We start from the raw sequence: 5,687 nt of genomic DNA, 5'->3' as shown, positions 1-5,687 counted from the left end.
GGTTACTGCACGTCAGGCAGAGGTTGTGGCTCAACAGGCAGAACTGATTGCCAGGCTTCAACAACATCAGCAACCACCACAGGCCGGAGCATCTGCTTCGCATCTACCCCCACCCCCACCGCACCTAGAGTTCCAACACTCGGGGAAACTGCAAACGTCCAGGAGAATACGGACGTGCCAACGGGGCCAGTCCCACCCCCAATCCTACCTCAGCTATCTAAAGCACTGGCTAATCCAGTGGATACACCGTTTGAATTTGAGGTGGATCCAACAGCGCTAAAAGTGAGTAAGCTTGAAAACCTGTTCAAGCGGGCCCAGGGAGTCAACTCGATCCCGGACATAGAGGATGGTTACACGGATTCAGCAGTGACATTGCCGGATCGGTTCAAGATGCCACATATAGACAGTTTTGACAAATTTGGAGATCCTATGGTATATCTGCGGTTGTTCTCGGATATCCTACGGCCAATGGGCCTCTCTAGATTGCAAAAGCTTTCACTCTTCGATCGGACCCTGTCGCTATTGCGGCCATATAGTATGCCAAATTGGAGGACTCAGTAGAAAGGAGTTGGGAGGAGATGGCCGAGGCCTTCGTCGCCCAATATTCATACAACACCCAGATCGAGGTCACGACTCGTGATCTCGAAGTGACCAGGCAAGAGCTGAAGGAAGGCTTTTCTGACTGTCACTCGATGGAGGGCCAAGGCCTCCATGATGAAAAATCGGCCGCTCGAGAAGGATCAGATAAGGATGGTTGTGCGCAACCTCCAACCCAAGCTGATGCAAAAAATGATCGTCTTACCCCTCTCCACCTTTGCAGACTTACACGAGATTGGGGTACAAATTGAAGACGCTATGAAGCAAGGTCTGATTGACCACGAAAGAGAGTAGCCCAAGAGGGCGTTTACCCGCGGCTCGAATGCAGCTACCAGTAGTAGTGCAGCCGCAAGAACTTCTGATGTGGGCATGGTCACCACCACCACCCCAAAAACAGCCACACCTTTCACTAGTACATCCAGAACCACCTCTCAACCCGCAAACTATCCACCCCGAGGCAAGAGGGTTTTTACCCCACTTTATATGCCTTTCTCTAAAGCTCTAGGGGTCCTACTTAGGCATGGACATCTCAAACCATTAGAACAACGGCCTTTACCCGATCCTCTCCCTCCAAAGCATGACCCGACTAAATACTGTGCTTTCCATCAACAACAAGGTCACGACACCGACTTTTGCTTCAGACTGCACCATGAGATCCAGGATCTCATTGACAATAAGGCGATTGCACCTCCTGACAAACCAAACGTCACCACAAACCCCCTTTCACCACATAACAACCCCCCTCATCCACCCAGGCAGATAAACCTGATTCAAACTATGGCCATCCCGTATGACCCTAGCATATACATCACTCCCACCCACCTGTCCAAGCCTGAGGTGTTCATCCCAGATAGCACAAACTTGTGCATGATAAGCACTTCCCTAACCCTACCCAAGCCAGTGGTGGTGACTATCGAAGACAAAGCCGGGGTTATCTTGGAGGAGAATGGAAATGTTGATTCAGAGCCTGAGGGATCTGGGAGCTTTACTGAGGGACATACACCCCGTGCGGTTATATTGTGTCAACAGATCAGGCTGAGCCGAGGGTAGAGTTACCAACCGGGGCAGAGGTACATGTTGTCCGGGAAGACGGGCCGAGTCATGGCTTGGATGATCTAGCCAACCTTGAGGAGGATATCAACAACCTACAATTCTTTGATGAGCAGGACTTGGGGAATGTGCAGCTTGGTTGGTATGATGCGAACAGAGCAACAGATGCCACAGGGTGGCTTAGTGACGAGCCAGATGTTGTTGAGGCACCTCAATCAGAACAGGGTCAGTCAGAGATGAGAATATCTGCAGTGGCTGGAATGGTCGAGAATCAGGAGGAATCGCCGGAGAGCACCGGTGCGAAGAATTTTGCTTGGGACTTGGACAGCTTGTGTGCAGCGGACAAAGAGCAGGAAGATACGCTAAGTCGTTTTGAACAAGAAAGAATCGAGAATGAAGACAGGGCTAGAAAAGCCAAGGCCCCTGTGGGGACAGAATGTGCCGTGAGCACAGAAACAGCTACAGCAGAACCAGACAGCTATCTGTCGGTTGCCGATGGGATGTGGTGGAAAAACAACGATTTACGCCTTGCCCATACTGACGAGGACTGAGGGCAGAATCAACCAGTGACACCTGGTAAACCGAGGTGGACCATATGCCCCGAAGTGGGCGGTACTTCAAGCCCCCATATTTGGACCAGCCAGAGGCGTCCGGGAAAGACAAAGAAGCAGAAAGGCAGAAAGAAAAACAGCTAGAGGAGGAAGCTGTGCTGAAACAGCTAAAGAAAATTTAAGCAGACATCTCCATCTGGGGACTGCTTATGGCCTCGAGAGTTCACAGACAGGTTGTCCTTACAGCCATAGATAGGGCTAAGCTTTCAATTGATACCACACCCGAGCAGTTGGTAGGGCTGGTTTTTCTGGGAGGAACTTCCCCGACCTTGACCTTCACCAACAAAGAACTACCGCTTGGGGGCTCTGATCATAACAAGCCGCTCTATGTCTCTGTGGAGTGTAGAGAGAAATGGCTATCGGTGGTCCTGGTCAACACAGGATCTGCAATCAATGTATATCCGTCAAGAACGACGTATGCTATCGGGTTGAAGCCCGCAGATTTTGTGCCTACAACCCAGGTGATACAGGCCTATGATAATACCATCCGGGAGGTGATAGGGACCGTACGGATTAGGACTTAGGTTGGCCCGGGGCAGCATGACATTGAGTTTCATGTCTTAGATGTTCCAGCCACCTTCAATCTACTCCTTGGGCAGTCGTGGCTGCACCAAGTGAAAGTCGTCTCTTCCACCTTACACCAGATGCTGAAGTAGCCCTATGGAAGGGGGATGGCAATAGTTTTTGGGAACTCTTCAATACATCCGCCGCCAGAGGTTTCTACACCAGTTCTGGAGATTGAGCATGGCATGGAGGATGTATTTTTGTCAGGATTCACCTTGGCTAAGGCTAGGGTTGTATAGGATATGCTAACTGTTGATGAGGTGCTATACGTCAGTGCACAATCTGTCTACCCCATGAACAAGCTTCAACACATGCCCGGAATGGGATTGGAACGAAGTGGCCAGAAGGGCGTCGTAGCATTAGCCGAAGTGCCACACAACCCATATACCTTTGGCCTAGGTTATTTGCCGACCAAAGAGGATTGGGCAAGGAAAGGAAGAGAGATGGCCGGAAGAGCCAAGGCAAAACAAGCCGGGAAGCACTATGAGTTGGTACACAAGCCTATCCAAGGGACCCTGAACGGACGCTTTGTCCGAGAGGGGGAAGACTTCCCGTTTTGCGGCTTTCTGGAGCCCTGGTTGAATTCAGAGAAGCGGCGCTTGCCCGGCTTCAAAATCGTTTTTGACCTTCAGTTGTCGGGGGATGAAGTTGCCAAAGAGCAAACAGACCCACCAGCTGAGGCTAAGCAATGCAAGGAGGAAGAGTCCAAGAGCACAGAAATTGAGATGGGGATAGCGTTGGCTTGTCTCCTCTCAAATCCTCAGATCGTACCGGAGTACTTGGGGGATAACTTCTCAGTTTCCATGATCAGGGATGAAGCGACTGTGGGCCCATCTTATGGCATTCTCGATGCATCCATCGCACCTTTCCTCGTCTGGCAATACGAGGAATGCTTTTTGTCGAGCAGTTCTGGGTCAGGAAGTGAACTGGAATCTGATTCCACAGAGTCTATGGAGTTAGAATCAAATGCCAGTTCATCTGAGTCTGAGTCAGGTATTGTTGTGGGTGATAACCCGGATGCCACTGTCCTGTCCAGGTCGTCTTTTTCTTTTTCCTTTGAGTTTGTTGTAACCGAAGGATCAGACGGACTGGATGTTGTTAATGAGAATTGTACAGCTGTGGCTTCTCAGTACTTTTCTGTGCCTTTAGTTTATTGCATTAATCAGGACTTTCAAAACTTTGATGAAAACGACGACGAAGAAATTCCTCCGGTTTTGAAACGTTTGATTGATCAAGAGCAAGAGAGGTTTGTAAAACCTTTGGTTGATGAAATCACTTCAATTAACGTTGGTACTGAGAAGGATCCGTGGCTGGTCCAGATCGGGTCCACGTTGTCTTCTGAGGAACGCGAGCGCTTAGTCGCTTTATTAAAAGATTTCAAAGATGTTTTCGCGTGGTCCTACGAAGATATGCCTGGAATCGATCCTAAGATTGTACAGCACCAGATCCCTCTTGACCCAAAGGCCCGACCTGGTAAGCAGAAGCTCTGAAGGATTCGCCCGGATTGGGCTCTGAAAATCAAAGAAGAGGTCAGCAAGCAGATCGACGCAGGGTTCCTGTTAGTATCTGAGTATCCAACTTGGCTGGCAAATATAGTTCCACTACCGAAGAAAGACGGCAAAATTCGGGAATGTGTGGACTTCAGAGATTTGAACAAAGCCAGTCCGAAGGACAACTTTCCTCTGCCACATATTGACTAATTAGTGGATTTCACTGCTGGGCATGCGCTGCTCTCATTTATGGATGGGTTTTCAGGCTACAATCAGATTTTGATGGCACCTGAAGACAGGGAGAAGACTGCTTTCACTATCCCGTAGGGAACTTACTGCTATAGGGTGATGCCGTTTGGTTTGAAGAATGTAGGGGCTACGTATCAACGAGCTGCAACCACGATCTTGCACGATATGATCCACAAAGAGGTTAAGGTGTACGTGGATGACATGATTGTCAAATCCAAGGAAAGAGAGGGCTACTATACCGCCTTGCAAAAAATTTTCCAACGGATCAGAGAATATCGGTTGTGGCTGAACCCTTATAAATGTACTTTCAGTGTTACAGCAAGAAAAATGCTAGGGTTCTTGAGCACATGAAGGGGTATCAAGGTTGATGCTTCCAAAATTAAGGCCATCTTAGAAATGCCACCACCAAGGACTGAAAAGGAGGTGCAAGGCTTTCTGGGTAAAGTGCAATTCATAAGATGGTTTATTACAAAATTAACCTTGACTTATGAACCACTGTTTGGTCTCCTAAAGAAAGGAAAGAAATTTCGGTGGGATGACCGATGCCGAGTTGCTTTCGAGCAGATCAAGCAATATCTACAGAACCCACCTGTGTTGTCACCGCCAGAGCCGGGGAAACCGTTGATTCTGTACCTATCAGTGACCGAAACAACAATGGGCTCCATGCTTGCATAGGAGTCTGAGGACAAAGTGGAGAAGGCTATCTACTACCTGAGCAAGAAAATGCTGGAATACGAGACCCGCTACACACCACTGGAAAAGGCTTGTCTAGCCTTGGTATGGGCTACCAGGAAGTTGAGGCACTACCTGTTAGCTCACTCCGTAATACTGGTTTCGAGATTAGATCCCATCAAATATCTCTTTGAGAAACTAGCACTTACAGGTAGGCTAGCTCGTTGGTTGCTATTCGATCTGAAGTACATGACGCGCAAGTTTGTGAAGGGGAGAGCGGTAGCAGAGTTTTTAGCCGATCACCCAACGGAGGGAGATGAAGCAGTAGAATATATGTTCCCAGATGAGGCCATTCTTCATGTTGAAGAAGAAACTTGGACTATGTACTTTGACGAAGCATTAAACTAGTACGAGTATGGGATAGGCATGTTGCTAATAGCACCCGACAATTCCC

Source organism: Camellia sinensis, chromosome 2, assembly GCF_055761805.1.
Source record: "Camellia sinensis isolate YWXY chromosome 2, ASM5576180v1, whole genome shotgun sequence".
Lineage (NCBI taxonomy): Eukaryota > Viridiplantae > Streptophyta > Magnoliopsida > Ericales > Theaceae > Camellia > Camellia sinensis.
The sequence above is the reverse complement of the archived record's forward strand: the minus strand, read 5'-3'. Positions refer to the sequence as shown.